The 25,336-nt window shown below is 39.9% G+C and overlaps 1 protein-coding gene and 1 long non-coding RNA gene across 2 annotated transcripts in view; one reads left to right on the forward strand and one right to left on the reverse strand.

The window, feature by feature from the left end:
• LOC135306802 (uncharacterized) overlaps window positions 1-25,336 on the forward strand; it is a 193,020-nt gene that overhangs the window by 156,959 nt on the left and 10,725 nt on the right. The window contains exon 16 of the mRNA XM_064431286.1: window positions 17,071-17,116. The gene's annotated coding sequence lies outside the window, so the exon portion shown is untranslated. The remainder of the gene's footprint in view (window positions 1-17,070; window positions 17,117-25,336) is intronic.
• Window positions 1-25,336, reverse strand: part of LOC135306805 (uncharacterized) — a 63,729-nt gene that overhangs the window by 8,951 nt on the left and 29,442 nt on the right. The gene's annotated exons all lie outside the window — the stretch shown is intronic.

Consider the following 25,336-nt stretch of genomic DNA (forward strand, 5'->3'; position numbering starts at 1 on the left):
AAAATTGCTGATATCACATTTGTTATCTGAAAATAAGGGTTAGCATTGGAGAGAGAGTTATTGGATTTTGGCAAATTAACCTCACAACTAACAATGCCACATGTTTGTTGAGAACCTAGTTTTACAACTTGATTTATAGAAGTAAATTTCTCAAAAAATTTCAAGCTTGCAATGCTCAATAAATAGAGAACATAAAGTCCTGCAAGATAAGGGCAACTTTCCTCCACCCAGGAACCTGGTTTTGTGGAAATGTATAATAGAAAGGCAAAGGTGTATTTCCACACCTTTGGGAAGACTGCTTTTCCAACTTTCAGAAGTTTTAAATGCATATTTGTGGGGTGGGAGGGAATGACCATAACCTCAGAGGGATGTTTTTTTCTCTGCTTTTCTCCAGTTTGAAGTCATAAAATTTTAACACTCACTAAAGCTTATCCTGCAGCACAGACATCCATAACTCTGCATTGTGTGAAGTACATTTTTGCTTTGTTTTAAACCAACTTCCTGTTAAACAACTATAAACACCTCACAGTCTGTGTTTTGCTGGAGGCAAACCTTTCATATGCCACACAAGATTTAATAGACCTCTATCCTGCAGCACCTCCTTCCCCACATCCATCTCATTTCCAGACAAGGCACCGAACTCATATAATCCTTTTTTTATGTCAAACTACTCTACACCACCATAAAAGCACTGAAATCCTATGAAATAACCCAGGTGAGGGGGAGTTCAGACATAAAAAGTATTGAATATGGAACACATCCAGAAAACCTGATAAATGTTATACACTAACACATTTTTTTTGTTCCCATGTGAACAATTAGCCACGTCTTATGAGCATGATGAATAAGAATATGAATATGTTCTAGAGAAACTACTGCACAGTTCACTGTGACTCTCTTCTGCTATCTGACTGCCTCAGAGCTACTGTGGCTGCCTAGCTGGGGGGATTAAACCATGGGCAGCATTGTGATCCCATGGGAATTGGGGGTAAGATGATTTTAGCCACGGAGAGGACTCTGCTCACGGCTTGTGCAAGACACACAAGTCTTGCGCAAGACCTGGTGGGTCTCAGTCAACATTGGTGACTTCTCTGCTTCTCCGGAGATCATGGGCTATGGGAGCTGACTTGAGTTGAGGTCCTCCCAGGTCCTTGTCTCACAGAGCCTGCAGAACCCTTCCTAGCCCCATCAGAAGCTGAACAAAATTCCTTTAAATGGACTACTCCATTTCACCTCTCCATAGAATCAGAGAACCATCAAGCTTGGAAGAGATCTTTTGAGATCATCAAATCCAGCTGTCAACCCAGCATTGCCACTGTAACCCCTGAACCCCATCACAAAGCACCAGAGTCAGATGTTTCTTAACACCTCAGGGTGTTTTGTTGCCTGTCATTCCACAGACTAGTCTGCCTTTGAATTTCTCACCCTTCTGAAGTGCCTATTCACCTCTCTTCCAGCGGATCCAGCACAAGAAAGCAGATACTCCTCTGTCTCTGAGCACCTTGGAACAACAAGTGGATACAGCTCTGACTCTCTTCAGTATAAGATATAAATATCAAACGAAAATGTGGAATGGATGGATTTCAAATTCCAGTAAGAAGATATCCCTTGTAGCTGTGTATCTTGCACTTAAATACCTGTTGCTGAGTTGCAGCCACTTCTGGAACAGGGAGTGAGCCCCACTGAGCAACCTGCCAGAGCAGGACTGAGGTGGAATAGAAAGTTTGAATAGAAAAAATAAGACAAAACTTTTTTATAGCAGCACAGAGAACTTTAAACCTTATTGAGCCTGTGCATCAGTGAACATATTGAGTCAGTGGACATTTAAGCTGTGTAATATTTGACATTACTTTTTCTAAACATACTTTTGAGGCTGGAGCCTAAAATTATGAGGGGTTTACACCAGAGGATCAGTTCTATGAGCCATTTCCCACTGTTACAGGAACTGCAGAATTTTACTTTTTTACACTTTCAACAACTACACGAACACAAACAGGAACCTTTCTGCTTTTTACACTTGCCATGGAAAAGAAAGATGGTCAGAAAAATTCCCATGCCTGAAAGAAATCCTCAGTGGACTTTGAAATGCACTTTTGCTGTTTTGGCTATCTAAGGGCAGCTCTTCTGCAAATCCTACCTCAGTATATGGATAATTCTCTCTCTGGTTTTCATTCCTTCTTTACATACTTTCATAGGAGGTGGTCTCTGGATGTACAGGTCGCAGCTAAGACTCAAAGCAAATCTTGTGTAAAACCCTGTGGATTAAACAGCTCTAATTTACGCTGAAAACATCTCAGGTCTTGCTGAGCAACTGAAGAACTGAAAATATGTCCAGGAAGATGCAGATGGAGCTGACTCAAGACTACACCCTACATTACAGCCATCATGAGGACCATGAAAAATGGTTTGATTAGAAGAAGTTGAGAAATTTTGCATCTAATACCCAGCAGAGATTAAAAAGTTTCCCAAAAAGATTTGAGGAAAAAAGATCTCCATTCCAACCTTCTCTGTATAAAGCAGGACCTTTTTTTTCCTTGGGGAAAAAATGAAAAAGTTGATTTTTTTCTACATTTTTAAATTGCAGAACAATTCCCTAACATGTAAAAAGCTGACAAATCATCAGAAATCAATGGACAACATGCTTTCTTTTGAAAGTAACATCATCACTTTTACATAACACCATTGGAGGTAATGCTACTTTAAAAGTGAAAAGCAGCACTTACCTTAGAAGGTCCTACTCTTAACTATTCTATCAAAGATTTTATGATGATTTTTAAGTAGAAAAAATAGGGTAAAAATGACATTTTGTAAATGAGAGTATTAAAATAGTGTTCTAAGAAAGAAGAAAAAACACTTTTTCCTATAAAAACTCATTTCATCAAGTCATTATTACACCTCTTATTATTAAAATTACATTTTGGACTTGTCAGGGGGAGAATTAGTTCTGTTTGCAGTATTAATACCCCCCACTGCAAATCATTTTTCTTCTGGAAAAAATGCATCAAGCATTAGACTAACCCCTGTGTTTCTTTCATAGCTCAGCACTATAGAGGCATAAAGTCAAAATTGGCCAATGATGCAACTCAAAGCCCATTAAAAATCAATGAAAAGCTTTGCAATAGGCTTCTACTATGGGTTACCTCCCCACTGACTACAAATGAAATTAATCTGTCAGGCAACAATAATAGAGTGATATAATTAACTTGCTTAGAATACAATCATTTTAACTTTCATTAAAAGTGATGAGTTTCTTTCAATTATGTTGCCAAGATGCATTTTGTTGTTGTTTGCTTGTTTGCTGTTGAAAAAGGAAATAAATCCTTTTTTTAGTTCATTTCCCTCTGGACTGGGGATTGTTGCTGTAATGAAGTCCAACTTTCAGGGTCATGCTTGAGAATGTAGTGACAAATAGGGATATCTGTAGAACAGGGAAACAGCAGCCACTTTCTTACTGGAGCCAGAAGCATGCACATTTCACCCAAAAGTTAATGAGAACTCAATGCAATATTGATTCTGCCTGAACACCAATTCCAGTGGTAAGCTGGTATTACAGTGAGAGATTGCACAAGTTTTCCAAACAGAGATGGCTGGTGTGGGGGGGAAGAGTCTGGAGAGACCATGGCTTTGGGCACCTTTAATCTGGAAAACTCCCTGACGGACAGGCTGCTCTCCTGTACCTCAGGATTTCATTGGGATTTGGAAACTCAATAGCTCTCATTGACTTCTCAGTGCTGTGGTTGAATTGTGCCTTCTCTTGGGGCAAGAACTAGAAATGAGAAGCAACTGCCTCCTCTGCTGCAGTCCTTCCCTTCTCAGGCCACTTCTGACTGTCTGGTTGTGACTTCTTTCCAGGCCACATCTCACCAGGGTCACAGGGAGGTGGAGAGGTTTGCCCTTCTCCTGACTACACAACGCTCCTCGCCTGCAGATCTTAATGACAATTACAGAGGAGAGCTGCACCAAGCCACAGATGGGGGAAAAGAGCATTAAATAAAGATGAGAGTGAATCAAGCAGAGCTATGAGAAACTTGGCAGGTTTGATTCCCACAGGTTCACAAAAGCATCTTCAGCTGCAATCCACTGAACAGCTGCCAAAGACACAGGGGTGGTTCCAGCCTGGGCTACGGAGGAGGAGAGGCCACCTGGGTGTGAATTTCCCTTTTATTCCTTCCCTGTCACATTTTTATGAACATTAAGGTTTATATTCCCCACCACTTTCTTTTACTTTGCAATCTCTTACTTGAAAATATCAAAACAAAGTTTATCGTTCTCAATAGAACAAAATAGTCCAGGATAGAATACAGTCAGCTTTCACAGAGGTCTAGATAGGTTTTGACTTCACAACCTAACAACAGATTTCTCTTTATTCTCTGAAAAATCAAAGGTGCAAGATGCCTGAAAGTATAAAAAGTACACAATATTAGCAGTTGGAAAAAGAGTCAGATGTATCTTTAAGCATAAACATTGGCTAGATAAGTAGAGCTCTTGTAAAGAATGAACTGCAGGGTGTGGGGAGGAATTTTGTTTGTGCTGATCTGGAAGAATTTAGAGAAATGGAGCAAAGGAGGAAAAAGTTCATATATGTATTTTTAATTTTGGTGAACTTACTCTCTTTTCACATTGTTAACAGTGATTTTAATATCAAAATCTAGCTTAATTTTTCATGGGGTAAAATTACCATTTAGATGGCAAAGAAATAAACCAGAAAAGTTCCAGTTTGAGAAAGCTGACATAAGATGTTATCATGTCCCTGCCAGTTCTTTCCTGTCTCTTCCTCGCCCCCAAAAGATGCCATATGACTCATTCAGTCAAACACCTTCAGCTGCTCTAGAAATCCATTTTTAGGCAAAAATTTCTATTCATCTGAGAGGTTTTGCCTAGGTCACCCAAATCTGGTATTGGATGTACAGTTCTGCTTTATTCTTCTAGACAGCAAGGTCCCCATAACACGGACAAGTCCCCCAGTGCATTGCCAGTGCCTTGCCACCCCTCCAAAGGAAAAGTCAGTGTCCTTTGCTTGGTCAGGTGTTGGTCTGTCTGGTACCCACAGAGCACTGAGCTGTGTAACACACACTTCTAAAATAAAGGGACCAGAAACTGAGTATTAGTCCATTTTTGTAGGAGCATGATGGATATCACTGCCAGAGGAAAAAGTAGGATATTCTTCCCTAAAGCCATCAAGAAATCATGGCAGATTTCACCTTTCAGCTTCAGCTTCATGTTTGCAGGACCTGTCACTTACAGGTCTAATTTAAATAGCTCCTTGCTGTTTCTTGTACTTTCTGGGCCTTACTTTTAGTCCAGCTCAGAAGGCAGCACTTTCTCACATGTGCTATTTTGCAGTGACCCCTCTTAAAAATGGAATAACAAGATGAGCTGGCGGAAGTGAGCAGAAAATACAGTGAGCGGGCAACAACGTTCTTCTGCCCTGGTAGATACTTGTAAGAAGGGTGGAAGATACAGTTGACCTTTTAAACTCTCATTTAGATCTCTTCTGCTTAGGATTTCCACAGGCTCTTTCTCCATTCTGTGCAATGTTTAATGTATGTGATGGTTGGCAAGGAAATGCCTTGTTATATCTGACTCAGTATTCAGCAAATATCCAAAGGGCTGAATGCTACTCTAATTCCAACCTATTTGCCTCAAACTTCTCTGTGCACCAGCTTTCTTCTGTGACTGATATTATGCCTTGGCATTATCTCAGATGTTATCCCACCCCATTCCCTCTGCTGCTGGTGGATTTGTTACCAGTTCAGTAGGTCAGTGAGAATTTTGCAGGGAGCAGCAGGCCCATGGACTTGTCTGGGGGGCTCAGTCTGAGGGGCACAAGGGTTTTCCCTGTGGAGCTGGGGCTCTCCAGTACAAACAGCACTGGGCATGCAGTTTGGGGAAAGGTAACTGAGGATGAGGGGTGAAATATCCTGTCATTATTCTGCTCCAGGGCAAAGTCAGCCTCCATGGCAGAGCTGTGAGCAGAAGGTGCATAGGGCTATGCAGCCACTTGCAGTGGGGCACTTCATATGAAACATGCAGGTGAGAGGGGGCAGCATTTATTTCTGAACCTGTTTGGTGCTTAGAGGTACAAGATGAGCCTTCCCCAGACATGGCAAATACCACTTGGGGGTTCTAGTGTAGTTCTGAGTACAGCTTGAATGCATAAGGAATCACTGTCCTTTCTTGAATCCATTTAGCCTGCTGTGATGGAATTTGTATCTTTATTGTACTACCTTTGAAAAACCCCAAACAACACCTTTCCCCAGGTATTTAATGTGGTCAAGAGAAAGGGAAAGCTTAGGATAGAGCAACTACCATGAGGATAGTGGTGTTTATTCCCCACTGCTCTCTGGCACCTTTTTTCTAGCTCATGTTTTCATGGGGAAGTGGGAGAGGCAGAGATCACCTTCACACCAAGTACCTGTCATAGGCTGGTATGGATGGATTTGGTTCCTCAGCACTGCAGCCACCTGTGCTGTGGCAATGTGCAGTTAAAGACAGGAACATCGTCAGGAGCTGTCTCTTGCTCCCAGCTCAGGATTAATGTCAGACAGGATTGTATCCTCACTGCTTTCAAGTCATCAGCTCCTGTCAGCTCTCATGGGCATCTTGAGGCTTTGTTGCTTCCTCATGTTTGAGGCCTTCAGGATTTGAGGAAGAAGCTCAGAAATTACGTCCTTGATTCAAAATCCTTCTTATCCACCAATTCATTAAATATTATGTTTTTTTAAAAAGGCTGTCAGGAAAATAATCCCACTGACATGAAGTCTTCAGGCCAAGTGCTAAAATTAAGTAATGACGTGAGCAATACTGAAATGGAGAGTATATTGGTTTCCTTGCATAACAGACTTATCTAGGTGTATTAATTCACGATTCAGACACTCCTTTCTAGTATGCCCTGGGTGACCTCTTCCCCCAGCTAAGTTGCATTTAACTAAAATGCTTGAAAAGAACATGCAGGGGAGGCAATTTCCCACCAATGCCTCTAACTCAGCACCCCAGAACACTTTAACATCCCACTACTGTTGTTTTCAAACACAAATTGCTCCATTTTCCAAGTCTGACAGATTAGCAGACAAAGCATGAAGCTTTTGCTGAAAAACAGTGAAAATCATTAAGTAAGATTTGGGGTTAGTTTCTTTCTGGGAAAATCCATGCAAGGCATTATTTAGTATTTTGTAACATTAATCTGCCTTTGTGTACAGGCTGCAGGGCAGGCTTAGCTCCAGGTGCTCGGTGGCTCCTCCTTGGCCATACCTGGCAGCCAGCCCAACTTCTCTGAAGCCCTGACTTGGCCAGGGCTGCTATGGGCTGGAAAGTTCATTTTTTCCAGTCAGCTTTATTTTCTAGGCAATTATTTTCTACTTCAGTGTCAGAGTTCTTTGCTTAAATTAAAATTAAGAAGACATGTTTAAATCTCTTCCACACTTTTCTTTTTAAAGGAAAAATCCTGCTGTGGTTTACTGGATGCTGTAAACCACAAATTTTTGGCTGGGAAACCCATGGCTGAGCTGAAGGCAATGGTGGCTGAGGTTTTCTGGGAAGGGAGCCTGACTTGTTTCAATCCAGCTCATACTTTAAGAGTGCTTGCCACCTTCCGGTTTTGGTAAGGATAACAAGTGTTTAACTGTGGCATATTGAGGAAATCAAGGGTAAAAATGCTGGTCCTGGTCCTAATTCTCTTGCAACAGATGAGAGATTTTCAAGATGTCATAATGGTGATTGGAGAGTTTTGAAGTGAAAGGATGGGTTTAGGTATTTTTCTGGTTTTGTTGGGTTTTTTTTTTTTTTTTTTTTTTTTTTTTTTTTTTTTGGTCAGAATGTAAAAATGACATCGACACGAAAGAAATAAAAGAAATCTTTTAAATACTATTGGAATTGTTGGACAACACCCTTTAACCATAATGTAAAGCCATCATAAAAGCAAGAAGAATGGACAGTTAATTTTTTTTAAGTGAAATAGGTACAAATCCTTCAATAGGGAAAGAACTTTGAAATTGGATTTTTTTTTTTCTCACAAAGCTGCTTGCAGATTTTGACCAGTCTCAGACACTTCTATTCATCTTGTCACTTGTCAGCACTCAGCCTAATTTCAGCAAGACCATTTAAGAGTATTACACAGGCCATTTGGGTGGGAGGAGAGTGTGAATTTTCCCTAAAAAAGCCACTTCAAAATTACGGCACTCAGATAATATGAATAGCGCTGCTATCAAAAATCAAGGCATACCTTAGCCAGTCATCAGCAGTTTAGCTAGATGAAAGCATTCCACAAAACACATACATTTGTGGAAGGTTGGAACATGCTTATTCTAATGGCTGTCACATTTGCTTGGCTTGATGTAATTCATACTTAATTTTAGATGTCACAGTTCTGTCCAAAAAAATCATTTCTACAGAGATCCTAATTGAAGGCACCAGAGCATCTGAAAACATTCCAGCAGTGTGTGAAGCAGTGTGACTAACATATGTCATTGGATTGTTCAATTTGTTTCTCCCCAGCAAGGGACAATGGGCAGTGAAGCAATTCTTTTTCTTGTGCATTTTAATCCCATACACAATTATGTTTATATTGAAAAAAACAGGTCAAAGCCAATGTTTCTCACAGGGAGAGAGAAAGGCAGTAAAGTTTCAATGCTGCACAGTTCTTGGCAATTCCTACAAGGTTTTTGGCAAAAAAAAGATAAATTGGTTGTTTTCTTGGATCTAACTTGGTCTTGCACATTTTCACACTGCAATATACTCCTTGTTTGTCTTTGTTAATTAGAGCACCACCCCACGACCCAGCACAGCTTGAATGATTGCTGCAGTCACAGCAAGGAAAACAGCACCATTTGTTGGTTATGGCCCGCTAAGGACATGTGGGAAGAGAAGGTGAAAATTGGAGGAAAGTTGGCAGGTGTGCCAACAACAGTGATGTGGTGCCAGCATCAGTGATCTGGTGCAGAGCCCCTTGCACAGGATGCCACATCTCTGTGTGTCCAAGAATCTACAGAAAATATGTGAAAAGACTGGAAAAATAAACAAAATGATGTCAGGGCTTTTAGGCAGGCCCAACATGGCTTTCCTGCAGAAGAGAAGAGCTGGAGGAAAAAGCTGCCAATTCTTTCTGTCCATCACAGGAAACCAAAACAGGGTCAGAGCCAGTGGGAATAAAGGAAGAACAAGATACCAGAGATCTATGAGGCACAAAGAACTATTTCTTCACCTTTTAATTTTGCAGCTGAAGTTCATTACTCCCAGGCCTTCACCTGGGACATTGCTCAGAGTGACAATAACATCTTGAGAACAAGCAGCCCAGATGCCAAGGCACAGTTAGCTGAAGAAACAGGTGGTTTCTTGCCCAGGAGACCAAGTGATGACCGTTCTCAATTTTGCCCTAATTCATCACAAATCACTGCCAGTCATTTTGAAACCATGAGGTTTTTTCAGGCTCCCTTCTCTGACCAGTAGACATGTCAGGTTTGTCAAAAGTGGGAGCATCCTACCTAGGCTAATTTATCCCTCTTTCTCTCTACCTGGATGAAAAATCAGAGCTGTTCACACCAGGACTCTCTTAACAGAGTCCTAAAATATATACGCTCAGGGGGAGTGTAGGTTTGAAGAAAATTCCTCCTGCACAGCCTGCTGCTGTGTATGGCAGTGCTGACACCCACGAGAACTCTGCAACAGTGTATGTGAACTGGGTTTTTCCCTCACTTTCAATGCATAAATCAGCAGAAATCAGCCTGTTGTGTCTTTGTCCTGGTTGAGCCAATTTTCCTGCCTTATGTTCAGCCATATGAGAATTACCGATGGGAAACTGGCAAACATGTTAAGCAGCTTGTTTGTTACACCTCAAGTTTCCCTCATTTGCTAAACCAAAACAGGGGAGATTTCAATGAATATTTGAGTTCACTGTTAATAACTAATCTGGTTGTCCATGCTATAGCCACAAAAGTTATGTTTGAGCCCTCCCTAACTGTGCAGTTTCTAAATTCAGGAATTAATTCTCGTACCCAAAGGAGATCAAATTTTGTGACTATGACAATAAAAGCTCCCTGCAGACCTGCAAGATCCCAGGTATCTTCCATCACTACCAGAGTCTATCAAATGAAGACTAAGAAACAAATTAATTTGCCAGAAGTAACATTTGTACCATGATCCAAAGCAATAAGAAAAAATACATCTTTGGAGGCTGAATAACCTCTAATAATGACTAAAGTATCTGTGCTTTTCATAGCAATTTTTTTTACATCCTTAAGATGTTTGATTGCTCAGATTTATCCATGTAAATAATTTCTGCTCAATATATTCCTTTATAACAACTGTTAGAGTATTGTGGAAAGAAAATTTCATTGCTCTGACTGGTACTAAGTTATAGAGTATGTATGTACTTATTATTTGGTTGAAAAAAATCCAGGTTATGAGGACAATAGATCTAAGATTCTCTCCTGACAATTACTATTTTTTCTTTTTTAACAGTTAAATAAACTAGTTTCCATGGATGTTCCTGCCAATACACTTGTTCATTCAGAACTTTGGGCTTTATCCCAACGGGCCAGTTATTTTTCAGTCAAAAATGGACAGATGCAGGAGGTCAGGATTTTTTAGGGTCAAGCCATAAAAAAGAAATTTTAGCTTCTAGCTATTTCCATGATGTTGAGCGTGCTTTTCATTTTAAGCACGACTGATCCCACCAGTTCTAGATGACATTTGCAGGAAACAAATTACAAAACTGCTGTGGAATCTGTTGGATTTCTCAGCACATGTGAGGCAACATGAGAGGAGGTACCACAGCATGGTAAAATACCATTCCCATTAAAGGAAGGAACATAGCTGGATTTATCTTGCCACACATTTGCAGATGAAATGAAAAAGCCTCACAGACATTTAAGGCCATTGGATGATGCCAAATACATGCAAAATTTGCTTGAGATACCTTCTATCTGAGGCCTTCTGCCTGCTGTAACATCTCACAGAGGTGAAAGGATGATTTAGTGTCGATGAGTGTAGCCATCAGACAAAACCTTCCAGATGAAATAAAGCTGATGAAATAAAGTTCTTTTTCACAGCAGAAGTAACGTACCTGCCTTTGTTGTGTTTAACATTGCTACTAAAAGGCTGCACTGCTCTCAAGCACGGGAGTGACAGCACCTGAATTTTTATGTGTGAAGAATAGCTTCTCCTGAACACATCCTAAAGCCTCTGGAACTTCACAGGAACATCCATGCAGGCTCTGAGAGGAGCTGTCTTGAATATGAACACATTGCTTGCATAAAAACTGTATGCATACCTTCCTTTGGACATACATAAGCACAGATGGAGAGAAAAAAACCCCTACTCTTATATCTGTTTGCCTTTATTGCTATTTTCTTCTCATGGTTGGAAAATTCTGTTCATAGTTCCTCTAAATTAATGAGAAAGCTATTACTTCTTTTCCTTTAAAAGCGAGTCCAGAACTGATAAACAGGTTGTTTGGCAATTTTTGTGCGGGGTATTTGTTTTTTTTTATCTTAAATTTAGTTACTTTTCTTTTACAGAAGGGAGGAAAAGATAGTCACTTTTTCCCTCACTTAAATCCAAACTTGGAATTTCTTGGCTTTGCAAAATTTTGAAACTTTTTGATGACAACTAAAAAACCCCCAACATTTTCCATCCATCTCTTCAGCCGCATGTGTGTCCAAGTGCTTTGCATAACTCTCAGCAATTTACAGGAAGATCAAATTCTTCATGAGCTGAAACTAGAAACCTTTATCACCCACCCGGGGGTGGTGTGCTCTGAGCTCACCGTGCCCTGATCCTCCTGACCTGAATGGGTCACCTTGTGAAATATGAGTGAGTCCATGCTGGGAACTGATGCTCAAAAGAATTCTATGAGTTCCATATTTTACAGACATAAGGGTGCTGTAGCCAAGTCCTCATACTCAGAGGCATGCCAGAGGTTTTAGCATTGCCCAAGAAATAAATATTGGGCTCATAATTTGACCTGGCATCACCAAGAGGTAAAGAGGACACCATGGCTCTACACAGTTAATTAGGTGATTAGTGACCTCCACCACTTGAGCAAATATTTTTATTTATTTACCACTAGACTATCCCTGGTTTGATAACTTTTCCAGATTAAGCAGACTTGCACTGCACACTGTTTTCTACACTGTGACTACAGAAAATACTGCTCTGAGACAGTCCCTCTAAGCAGGACTTTCTACTCACTTCTGAGAATCAAGGTTATATCTCTGTCAAGTGTTTTTCTATGTGATCTGGATCTACAGGTCAGGATAACTTTAATTTGGAGGTCCTTTGCACAACATAGATCTGCTTTTTGTGTAGATTGCATCGCAGGATTTAACTCGCCACACTGCAATAATTGAGCTTTTATGTCCTAAATTCATTCACTGCTTTCTGCTGTTTATTTTGCTGTTTAGGTAAGCCAAGAATGATAAAAAGTGAGAACTAGATTTCAAGAAATAAAGGTTTTTTTACTTCTCTCTACATCACCTCCAGCTACAACCTACATTGTTGAAAAGGCATTTGTAATATTCTTTAAGAGACTTCTCATGTTATTGAGCAGATACACTAATTTGTTTCCTGAATATAACTCCTAAATCCTTCTTTGGGATCCCCGTTTCCCAAGATATCATAACACACCATTTTGCAGAAGAACTTTTTGATGTGACTTGAATAGGCCAGATGTTAGATCCCTGTGCTTCATAGTCTTCCCCTTACCTTTACTTAAGAGAATACCAGATTTTGTGCATACTTAAAAATGACTTTTTGCTTCCCTGGTACTCTTAGATGAAACATACACAACAGCACAACCCTCAGCAGAATCACTCCCAATCTGCCAAGAAACCACCCTTTTTGCTAATGATTTCTCCTTGATAGATCTCTTTTAGGGTTTTTCAGTCACTTTTTGGCCATGCATTGTATTGGTAAATCAAACAGGAACAATTAGATTTCAAACACTTAAAAAAGAGTAACATCATGGATTAACAGAAAGTGCAACTGGGGGAAGTAAAGGGATGATGAATTCTTTCCCACACCCACCAGACAGGATCAGCTGTACCAACACCTCATTCTAAGAATATTACATCTTGAGAGGTACCTTTATCATCCAGTTGTGCATTCTTGTCAAGGAACAAATTAGGCTTTGTGTTATAAGACCCCTTTTCTACAGAACAATGTTGATTGCCAGCACATATTTTATTTCCTTACCCACAATATTTTAAAAAAATATCGTCATTTCAAGTGTTCATTTTTGAACCTCTTTTCAAAGGTAGAAATGAAGAATCTTCACTCTGCACTGCAAGAAATTTCATCTACTTCCAACTAGATATCAGGCTTTTAATCTTGAGCCACAATTACAGCTTGATTCAAAGATCATTAAAGCCAGCAGGAGTATTTGCAATTATTTAATAAGCCAGGTCCTTCATACTTTTTAAAATGTTGAAAGAATTGTCAGCTGCTTAACCTGATGAGAGGTTCCAAATGGGTAAATTTGATTCTACTGGGACGAAATAAGACCTGGAAAAGCTGACAACAGTTGTCTCTTCATATTCAAATGCCAAGACAAAATTGGAGAATTACATTCCCTCTTACAGTAACAGCCTACAAAACACCCTTGGCTGCTGTAGAGACAGACATGAGCAGAAAGCAAAGTTTGATGGTAACAAGACCAAAGCCTCAGACTAAAAAGCATCAGATAAAAAGGATCTAAGAGACAACTGTACACCTCAGATCTTGTTTTCATGGCTCAAGTTCTGTTTCTTAAAGATATATATGCTAAGGACACTGGACAGCCCCAGAACCTTTCTTGTATTACTTCAGAATAAACCTTCTGAAAACATCTTTGTGTGAAAGGACAAACAACCCCCAATATTATTTTTTCAGTCCTCACTGTTTATTATCCATATTGTGTTGTAAACATGTCATATTGCAAAGTAGAGACGCTTACTAATATTTTGTGTATTTGTTTGCTTCCAAAATTCATCTATTTGATCAGATCTGCTTTTCCCAAGCAGTTTAAAAGAAAATTAGCCTCCAAACCCCTAAAGTGACTAACACCTAAAGTATTGTTTCATCTTTCATATGGGGATTTGAAGATCAGTGTGTCACATACCATAGAAGAGCAGCATGTAAAATAAGCTTATTTGAAGGAAAAAAAGCATGGTTTTTTTTTGAGAGGACAATTTTTTGGTAGCTCCATTTACACTCTTCTTGATTTTTGTTTTATGTTTTTCTTTGCTATTTGAAAATTAATCTGTCTAACCTTGGTTTGATTAGTTAGCCTAAGTCAGCCTAGGGGGGAGAGGGGATGAAGGAAAAAAAGCAATTGCCAAAAATGCTACAAGTTTATTACTGAATCCATAGCTCCTTACAACTTTAGGCTGTGAAACAATCAATGTAATTTTTCTAACAGAGCTTGTTCAGCTGTCTGGGAGGAGTGTAGGCTTGGTAATTGCAGTGTTTTCTACTTGGGAAGTTAGTATTTGCTTAACTGGGGCTCTCATTTGAGGGTATGGCACTCTCTTTGTGTCACAGGACGAGGACCCTTGAAGCTCTGCCTAGGGAGCTGGGTGTGCAGTGTGCAGACCCTGCTGTGTGTATTTCACAACTAACAGGTAGGTGATCTGCAGTTGCATATGTGCATACTCATGATAAATGCACTTGTTTGGGCTGCTAAATGGAAGAGAAAGTATTTCATCTGGTAGCCTGATGAAATCAGCATCTAAATGTTTGTCAAAAGTACAACTCATGCACAGGATCTGCAGAGCAATTCCTGCAGTGGGCAGGATTCACCACCACCAGCTCAAGGCTCTAGAGCTGAAACTTGCTGCCCTGAGGATTGTGATCCAGATCCTGGCTGGGACAGGGTTGCCATGAAGAGAAAGCAGAACAGATGGAGGGCACTTGGGTCTGGCTGCACGGAGTAAAGCTGCAGCTGATGTCCTTATGCCAACCAGAGTGAGCAGCAGTTGCTGTCACCTGTGTACCCAAATCCCTCCCTGAGCTGCAGACAGCTCTGCCACCACACTGCAAAGCACAAAGCAGAGCCTGTGAGCATGGTTGCAACACCATCCTGATAAACTGCTGCCCTGGAGATGTGCATATTTTGGTTGTGTTTATGGTTAGCCTTCAGCCCTCGCGTTTTTTTGCATAGTCTAAAGTACAAGCATAAAAAGGAAGACATATTTGCTAAACAAAGATAAGAATCATGAATAGACCTTTCTGCAAGGCAAAAATTATTCTTGTAGAGGCACGCTTCTATCAAAACTAATTAAAATTGCTTTATATTATTTAGACACAAGTAAAATTTAAATTGCAGATTGCTATTGAGCTGTTCATCCTGTTCCTTGTGCTTCACTCAGAATTTTCTGTTTCAATTAAACTCCAAAAGCTCAAAAAAAAGATAAAATATTCTGTTTTTTTTTAATTCTAATTTTGAATTGGACTACAGAAATCAAGTTTTTCCCAAAGCATATGACTACGGCTGTTTTTTTTAAAAAAGCTTGCAATCCCTCTTTCATTCAAAACAGGCTCATTACTATTATGGAAGTTATAATGAAACAACCCTATATTGCATATCATTCAAATATGAGAAAAAAGTATGTGAATTACAGAAAGTTAAGTGGATGAAAATCCTGTAGCAGATGCATATGGCATAATTATGTTGGAGAAGTATCTCAGAATTATATTAAAATACCAGAGAAAAGAAAACTTACACCCCCAACTTCCTAAAATAACAGAACTAACTTGGAATCAAAGAAGAAGGAAGCTGCTCTGGGTGAATTATAGGGTTCCCTCTGGCTGTATTGGTTTTTGTTCAAGAATCTTCTCTCTTTCATCTCTTTAGCTGCAAGACCAGGATTGTCTAAGGATCTGCATCTTTGGTGGCATGAGTGGCTTTCTGAAAGGAGTGTTGTAAGACAGACATAGAAAGACTGGGCAAGGTCTGCCTCTCTTATCCCTGAGAAAGCTTGTCTGACTCTGAATAACTGTCAAGTCAATATATAACACAAATAAATTATCTTGTTATATCTTCAGTGAATATCCTTGCAGTAATTCAGCTATCTCTCACTAATGAATAAAAAGAGTAGAGATAGGCAGATCTCAGTGGATGAAAGCTATCACTGAAAAGTAAGAAAGACAAGTCCTATAATAGCTAAATATTTCATCTACTCCGAATGAATGGCTTTGAAATGATGTCTCACTTGGAAACAGATGTTAGAGAGAAAATGAAGTGCTGGTAAATGTCAACAGAGAATCATCAATACCTTGTTTTTCTTGAACCCACTTTTGCATGACATACCCCCTACATTTCCTAATTGTCATTACTTATTTGATAATGCTGATTTTGTGCTGCCTCATGAACACACAACTTTCTTCCAGACATTGTGTTTGACTTCAAAAAATAACTTTATGTATGATTTGTTTAAAATTCCAGCCCTACTCAGTTACTAAATTAGTTAACTACTGATTCAGAGAGATTAGTGTTCCTTTGCAGAATGATGTTTAGTTACTCTCACCTCATTCCAGCCCTGGCTGGCTCCAGGACATTTGCATTGCTTTCCTCTGGGTGAGGCTGAGCATATATTTTTCTCACAGCCCCCATTTAAGAAACACCTTTTTTGGCCAAACACTGCGGTGCGTGTGCAGTGTGATTTGTCACAGCCCTGACAGGGACAGGTGACAACACAGCAGAACCAGCCAGATAACAACCTGATTGCCATCCCTGCTGCTGAGAACAACACAGAGTACCCATGGATGATGGATGTTATCAAATTCAGGCAAGATTTCCTTCCTTGTCTTGTTTTGTTGGTAGTAGAAAGTACAGCCCCTGAAGGGCGCTAACTTATTATTACAGTCAATTGAGTGTACTGAGTGGTTATGTCTCAAAATACTCATGTGAGAATATATTTTAAGTCTTCTTGGGAGTCAGTAAGTAAACTCTGGCAATGCTGACAAGCCCATGGAGAGCTATTAAATGCAGAAATATACCTCTGGCACAGGAAATCTCTCAACCACAATTTCCTGAGGGTTATGAGAGCATTTTGGGAAAAAGATCATCATGCAGTCATCTTGTTTTATGTTTTTCAGGAGGCATCTGCTGTTGGCCACTGCTTGACAGGAGGGACTGCACTAGGTGGATGCATCATGGAAAAGTAGAACTACTGATCTCACTTAGTGAAGCTGATGAGACCTTTGCTGAGCACCTTGTTGGGAAAAGTGTTCTCTCACAGCCTTCTCAAGGGCAAAGTGTAATTGCTGAAGTTCCAAATAAACTTGTCAAATATCAGGATTAGTGATTAGAATTATTCTAGTACTCAGCTCATTCATACACAGCTGGTTTGGCTATCTTCTCACTAAACTGGGGGTTTCTATTAAACTACTCCTGTTACTTGAAGACTTCCCTGAATTGCTCAATTATGAGAAACACAATCTCAGATTTTCTGATTTTGTTGGATCTTTACTGTTAGATAAACCAGCCCTATGGTTTAGAGCAGGAGTCAGTTCAGTTTTTCCTGTAGTCATTGCTGTAGACAGTGCTCACCTGTGCTAAGGAACCAGAACTTGCCACTTTGGGAAGGGAAAGGAGACTTGTGTGGATTTTAGTCTCTGATACACCAATCCCAGGCACAGCTAGAAAGAAAAACTTTTCCAGGAGATGTGGAACAATAGGGAATATCCATGAGGCAGAAAGACATCTCTCAGGAGAATGGCTGAACAATTAGTCCATGGTCAAGAGATTTAAGATCTGTTTCTATATGGATAATCACAGGTGTTTTCAGAGATCAGATTTTGAAACTAGTTTTATTTATTTTACCCACATGGGGTGAATGTGCCAGAAGGAAGGTAGATATTGAATTACAGGACACTGAGAACACTACAAACATACATATACAATCATATATATATATGAGTGTGTTTGACCCCTCCTGCAATTTCCATGGAGTTCACAGTCCCTGATCAAATTTTAAACCTACAAACCCAATATCAGCTAAGCTATTTGGGATGAAATGAAGTTGTTCCTTTAGCAGTGCTCATGACAATAACAGCAAATAAAAATTCAGACATTTGAGAATGCTCAAACAGTCAAATAATCTTCTTGGAAAAAAACCCAGATAACAATGAGCAGACAACAGACTTTGCCCATAAAATTCCTACACTGTTTGTGTTTTACATTTTTTCCATTCACCCATTGTTCTATCTTCTCACATGGCACACAAATCCTTCCAGTGAACTTCTACCATACATAAAACAAACTCCACATTTTGGACAGCATGATCCTTTGAAGGGGCACTTGACATGCATCACTGTTTTTCATTTCTAAATGTAAATAAAGTATGGTTACTCCTGGTGCATGGTTTCCATTAAGATTCCTATTCTGATTGCCAATGCAAAATTGGGAAAACAAACCTACTCCTTCCAAAAGATCTCACTGCCTCTTGCTTCAGCACATGAGCCACTCAAGCACATGAAGACACAGCTCAATTGTTTTAAATTCAACATGATTTCCTCCTCCTATATTGGTCTGATTTTTCTTTTTCCCTAACAGGTCTAACAGAGCTGAATACACTGTTTATGCCATCCCAAAGCAGATGTCTGTACCTGAGCATAGTTCTGATTTTTATTTGAAATGTATATAACTTTGCTATTGACTTTGGATGGGAGATGGCTGAGGCTGAAGCTGGTGTGACAGACTGCACTCCTGACCAAACAATTCCATGAAACACACATCAATATTATGAAATTCAGGAGTAGAATCGGTTATAGTCTTCTGAGGCAGATTGTCAGCAGATGTAAATGTTGATAGGGTGGCCACAAAACTTGTGTGCTGGTGGTGTCAGTAGGCAACAGTACCCTCAACAGCCTGGACACTGCCTTTGTAACAAAACTATTCCTTAACTGTAAGGGTTCAGTGAGAAGACATCCAAATGTCTATAGAAAAAATGAAATGGGTTTACATGGACCTGTATTAGCTTTGATCAATTCAGTACCCCATTTCAGCCCACACTTTCTCCCCAAAAGTCATGTCTCTGTCCCTGTCAGGACTCACACACCACATGGATTTCTGTTCCAGTGTCCGTGAGGTGGACATCCATTGTCCATGTAAACACTAAATATATAACAACCCTGGGACTGTCCCTGACAGCCAGGACTACTACCTTCTATAAAATTATAGCTTCAGTTTATCTCCTTGCAAAATGTGGCATATGGTATTGTCTTCCTTTATTAAGCTATTTGAGACTTCTGGGGATAAAATATATGACATAAAAGTTGTGGATGCCCCATCCCTGGAAGTGTTCAGGGCCAGGTTGGATGGGGCTTTGGGTATTCTGGTCTAGTGGAAGGTGCCCCTGTCCCTGGCAGAGGGGTTAGAATGAGGTAATCTCTGAGATCCCTTCCAACCCAACCATTCTATGACTCCATAAAAGCCAGGACCTTTCCTTTGTGTGTGTCTTGCCCATTCTTCCCTTCTCTCTATACAACTGTTTGCCCTTTGTGTGCTCAGGGCAGTGAATTCCTCTCTTACAATCACAAGTCTGAATCAGATCAGAGACCTCCAAACCCTTGAGCTATACTATTTAGTGTTGAATCAGAGCTGAGCATGCATCTGGACATATTGTTTACTTCTCCTCTTGAAAAACATGGATTTTTATGTTTGTATCTTTTGAGCACAATTGCCATGAATTTTACACAGTTGATCTAAAATAGTCACAGGAACTGGCATGACATTTCAGGAAACTTTCCTATTTAATGGCACACTGTGCACAGAGCAAATAACCAGGCCCTCTTCCAGTCCCTTTTACAACCCACTCAGGTTACAAGGTTGGCTCACATGGCAACTTGCTCTGGGCTGAATCATCCACAGAGCCTGAACTCACAACCTCTGTGACTGCAGTTATAATTTTCTATGACTGGAGCTAAACTACCAGGTTCATTGCCTCAGAGACAGCAAGAACCTTATCAATCTCCTCTGTACTCCAGCCAATAAGAAGGAAGAAAAACCCAAGTGTAACCCAGGGTAGAAAAAGCCCTGGATCTGTTTTGCCAAATGTGTAAGTCTAAGCTGTCCATTTTACTGTACAGTCAGCATCAGCAAATCAGAGAACCTTTTCAAAAAGTGCACCTGATTTCCTGAAGATTCCTTCACCCCAGTCTACAGCTCATGCAGAGCTGTGTGATTTATCTCTTTAAATCAAGACAAAACAATATTTTTCATTTCACAGACAGTGAGAGATAGAACAGGGACTAAAGAATCCTGTGACTGGGGATAAGGGTGTTGTGTCAGCTGAATATTAAAAGTCACATAAAACCTGAGTGATCTGCTAGCAGCTAAGCAGATGTGGGGTAAGCTCTGCAGGAATGCTAAAACCCCACAGTTATTTACAAATATATTCTTTGCAAAGGTCACAAAACACTCCAGATTAAATTGCTCACCATTAAAAGCAGTCTCAGCTAGGATGAGTGAGTCAATACTGTGGGAGGAGATTTTTGTCCAAAATTCGACTGAATTTTTTTAATCCAAAATCTGCCTTCCAAGTTTTCATTTTGAGTAGCAGGAATCACTAGGGCCTAAGAAAGTTCAACTACTCATAGCCAGGCTAGCTACACTTGCACAGTGGGGTCCTGGCTGCTTGGACTTGGCTGAATTTCATTGCCCAGTAAATCTCCTTTTTCAGGCATCATTTATGGTGAGTAGAACTCTCTAACTTGACTAGAGAATGTAACTGTTGTGGCATGCACTGAGAGAGCATTATTTAACATTTACAGAAAAGATTTCTTTTTCTTGACCTCTCTTCTGCAGGGACTCACACACTCACCTGCACTGAAATTTCAGTTGGCTTTTTCACATTTTATGAGCTGGGGGGTGGGAGGCTGAGATCGCTCTCCAGTAGCTATTCCTCCAGGTCAGGAGTGATTTTGAGACAAAACTCTCAGGGAAGAAACAAAGTCCTTTGTAGTCACTGTCTTTGCACAGTAATACAACCAACAACTGGTATTACAACAACATTACACTAAATTTAATGGCTTTGCCTTGTTCATCTCTACAGCAGCTAATGAAACATTATGAATGCAAAGCAAATAGTCTGTTCAGGCTGGTTCAGGATCCACATGGCATCTGAATGTGCTGCATGAATTATTCACACTGTTTTTGTTCACCCCCCCGTCATGCCTCCCCCATCACAGACTAAAACTCCTCTCCTGGCCTTAGCAAACTCCTCTAAAACTGTTCCCCTTGCTGAAACTGAAGAAAGTTTCATATATAGTGTGTGTGAAAAACATATGAGCCAGGTCACCCAGTAAAACTGAAATGATAAAATATAATTTCACTGAATATGCTCAAGGAGGGAGGGAGAGAAGGGAGGAGCTGGCAAGCCTCCTCCCCCTGTGAGTGAAGGTCTTCTCATTTTTTATTTTTCAACAAACCACTGTACAACTGATCCTTCCACCCATTTAGCTTATAAATGAGACAGCTGGACAGACTGTGTTGAGCTGCTCCTGAGGCAGAAACTGCCTGTCTGGCATAACTCAAATTTCCTCAATATCAAGGTGTGCTTATTTATGGTGCAAGCATTCAGAACACACCCAGCTTTGCATCAGTATCACCTACCTCCCCCACACCTTTCCTCCAATCTCAGTTGCCAAAAGTACTGTGATAATTGCTGTTTGACCTCTGTTACCCTTTCGCTAGTTTTTGCATCCAGAAAAAAAAATTATTCAATTTTGACTTCAAAACAAACATAATATGTTTTTCAGCATTGACCTGCTGTTTGCCTGTTAGCAGGAGGCAAATATTTGTAGTGATTTGGAAGGCACATAGAAAACAGATTGATAGAGAGTCAACCAGCATGCCAAATACCTTGCTATTTGTTCTCATGAAAGGCTGGTGAATCTGCTTTTTTGTTGGCTTTTTTTGGCTTTTTTTTTTTTCTTTTTTCCCAGTTTTCTACTCTATGATCACCTCACCTACTAGAGAGATGATAATTTTGTCACAATCTCATTTTCATCTCAATTACTGTTATGTAGGTACTGTTTCTACTTGCTTATTTAAAAAAAAAATCAGGGTTTTTAGAGTTAAATAGTTTTCAGCCTGACAGACCAGGGTGTATATTACATATCACAGCATTGATGCCCATCAGAGAAAAGCTAGAGATAGGTAGCAAGTAGACACATTAATTGACTGAAATTCCTTGGGCATTTTTAGACAGGGAAGAAGTAAGAAGTGTGAGTATGATGAGGGTGTGGAATATTTGGGATCCTGCTCCCTCACCAGGAACAAGTCAGCAGAGTATAGAATCTACATTGGGAGAACTTGGAAAAAAACTACACCTCTCTCTGGACTTATGGAGCTCAGAGGTGCAGTAAAACTGGCTGAGGAATGGGAGATAAAACTTGAGTGATGAGAAGCCATCAAGGTTTTATGCCCTTGCCCTGTGTGTGGGGATATTGCCATATATACAGCCCCGAAGTGAGCTTTCCTGCAAACTCCAGCAGTCTTCTGCTCCCTTATTTCTTCACACTTTTGCATCTTAAGCTGCTGCTGATTGTGTGCTAGTCCCTGTGCTGGCTCTGTATTGTGTCAGTCACTGCAGGTGTGCCGTGGTATCTCAGCCTTGCTCTGCTCTGCCTCCTCTCAAGCTCTCTCCCAAGGCATTGTAACAGCCTGCCCAGCAAAGTGGTGCAATTGAAATAAAATCATCTTCCCCGGAATTTTTCAGAAAATGCATGGATGTGGCCTGTTTGGGGACACAACAGTGGTGGGTTAATGGACTTAGACTTCTTTTCCAACAAAAATCTTTGACTCTAAGACACAAAGGGTAAGACAAGGCACAAATCTGACTGAAGCTTTCTGCTGCTTCTCTGGTTCTTGGGATGTTTCAGTGCAGTTCAAAATATGAAGATTTAGCAGATGGATTTAGGAAAAGGAAAAATAACCTGCCCTGCTAATCCTCCTTTCCCCTAGACTGTACATTCACTGCATTATTCCTTATTATTGTACCAAGCTTCAAAGTAGAGCCAGAGAGACCAGAAAGCAGCACACAATCATCTGCTCCAGGTGTTCCATTCCTGCCTTCTCAGCTGTTATTGTTCCTCCATGCAGGCAGCATAAAGAAAGTGACATGTTTATTAGCTCACATTCAGCTGTGACTGATTGATATCTACACTGCAGTGAAACAGCTTTTTGCAGTCATTTCACTTTCAGTGAAGGATGTTGTTTTAATTGTCATAGTCAGTCTATTGTCAAATGTTTGTGTGTTGCTGAAGAACCCAGGGTAGCGCAGTAGCTGTTACTGGAAGATTAATGAAAAGCATGTTCTGTTTACACAAAACTGACACTGAGTTAAGTGACTTCACAGAAAAAGAGAATCTCGGCTAATAAGTGCCTAAGGACTGAAGGCAGGGAAGTCAAAACTGCAAGCACCCAGTGCCTGCCTTATAAGGATTTTTATTTTTAGACAGGAAATCTTTTACTCTGTTATGATCATGATAGTTGCTCTTCTCTAATAATTTTAATGAAGACATGTAATAGTGGTACTGTTTTAATTATTTTACAACAGTACTTAAGAAATGGAATGGAGTTTCACATGGAAGTTGGTTAATTACCCAGATCCATCACAGATAATTTATATAGTGCAGTCCAATATAATCATCCTTAAGTCAAGAGACATTTTGCATCAAATTCAGAGTTGTTTAGATTAGACGTAATGTCATCAGATTCAACCCCTAATTTTTATTTCTTCACTTACCTTGATGGTGAGGGAGGCAGAAATAGAGAAAACAAAGAGCTAACAGAGCTTCTTTGACACAGATTTAAAATATGGGAAAAAATAACTATGAATGGCAAGGAATCTTATCTAAAAAGCAATTGTTCTATTAAATCTTTCTCTGTAATGATATGTTAGGATCCTAATGCATCAGTCCTATGAAAGTCTAATCACTGGTTCTTATCAAGAAAAACACTTAAGCACCTGCTTAACTTTGTCTGTGAAAGCTCCTGGCAGATATCCTAAAACATGACTGGGCCGAAAGCAGAATATTCAGCAACAAAAAGGTACTGTCCTATTTAATGACTGTTACTGATGCAAGAAAGAGACATCAAATTCATTCTAAAGTGTTACCTAAAAAGAAGTAGAAATAATTCATTGCTGTAATGCAATCAATCCCAGGAGGAAACACTTGGCAAGGACAAAGATGCATTTACATGTCTACTGTAGCTTAAGAATAAAAGCCCACTAAGTTTTTATATAATTATCAATCAAATGAGACCTCAAAGCAAGCTCTAGGCAAGTGAGAGACTTGAGAAAAACTGGGAGGAGCCATAAGGGTTCTGGTGTGGGAGAGGAAGGGAGGCCAGAGAGGTGTCTCTGTGTCCTGGGACAGATCACTGCCTCTTTCTGGCTCCCTCTGCTTTGACTGGAGCAGCTGGAGCAGCCAGCACGGGCAGAATTGTTGCCTGATTTGCCTTCTGCCTCGAGCTAATTATGGTAGCTCATCACTTTTGCAAAGGGATCTACAGGATGCTTTGCTCACAGATGTGATTTGTACAAATTGTGACTATGTCAATACACTGCAGTGAACTGGCCAGAGATAACAAATGACACAAAGACAAGAGATCACATTGATTTTGTACTTGATGCAGTAACAGTGAGAGAAGTTTGCTGCTGCTGCTAGCTACGTGCTTCTGCTGATGGCAATTTTTCTGGCAGAACTCGGGCACTGGGATGGAAGAATCAGCAGCTTTACGGTGAGGACAAAGGCAGTGGCTAAAATCAGAGGTATTTCCTCTCACTAACCCTATCTTGCAGAAAATCATCACTTGATTTTTAATGTTGTAGTTATTGTCTCCAAATCAAAAATAAAATAAATAATGGAATTGGAAAACACAGAAATTGTTAATTGGAAAGTGGAAATTTTTAATTGTTAATTAGAAAACACAGAAATCTGAATTTGCTGGCATAAAATAGGAAATATATATGACACAAACTAACCAAGTTCTTTGAATTGGGTTTGTTAAAATGAGACTGTTTCAAGTCACCTGTCTGGGTTTTGCTGACACTTGTCAAACCCAGTGTTTAAAACTAGCTGTTTTACTCTGAGAATATTTTGTTGGATAAATCATTATTTTTGGTTGACCTTACATGTCTCTGCTGCAGTGGCACAGACTATTAGCTTCCATCTTGGAAGTAAAAGTACATTTCTATTATGTTTCTTTCTTCCTACATATTAACAAGCAAAAGAATCAGCATAGAGGAGAAATTGTTAATTATTTAAATGAAATTGAAATTATTAATTTCATTTAAAGGAATCTCAATTTCCTCTGTTTTACCAGCTGAAATATCAGTAAGTGTTAATAAGA

The sequence above is a fragment of the Passer domesticus genome, chromosome 8, assembly GCF_036417665.1.
Source record: "Passer domesticus isolate bPasDom1 chromosome 8, bPasDom1.hap1, whole genome shotgun sequence".
In the NCBI taxonomy this organism is placed as follows: Eukaryota; Metazoa; Chordata; class Aves; order Passeriformes; family Passeridae; genus Passer; species Passer domesticus.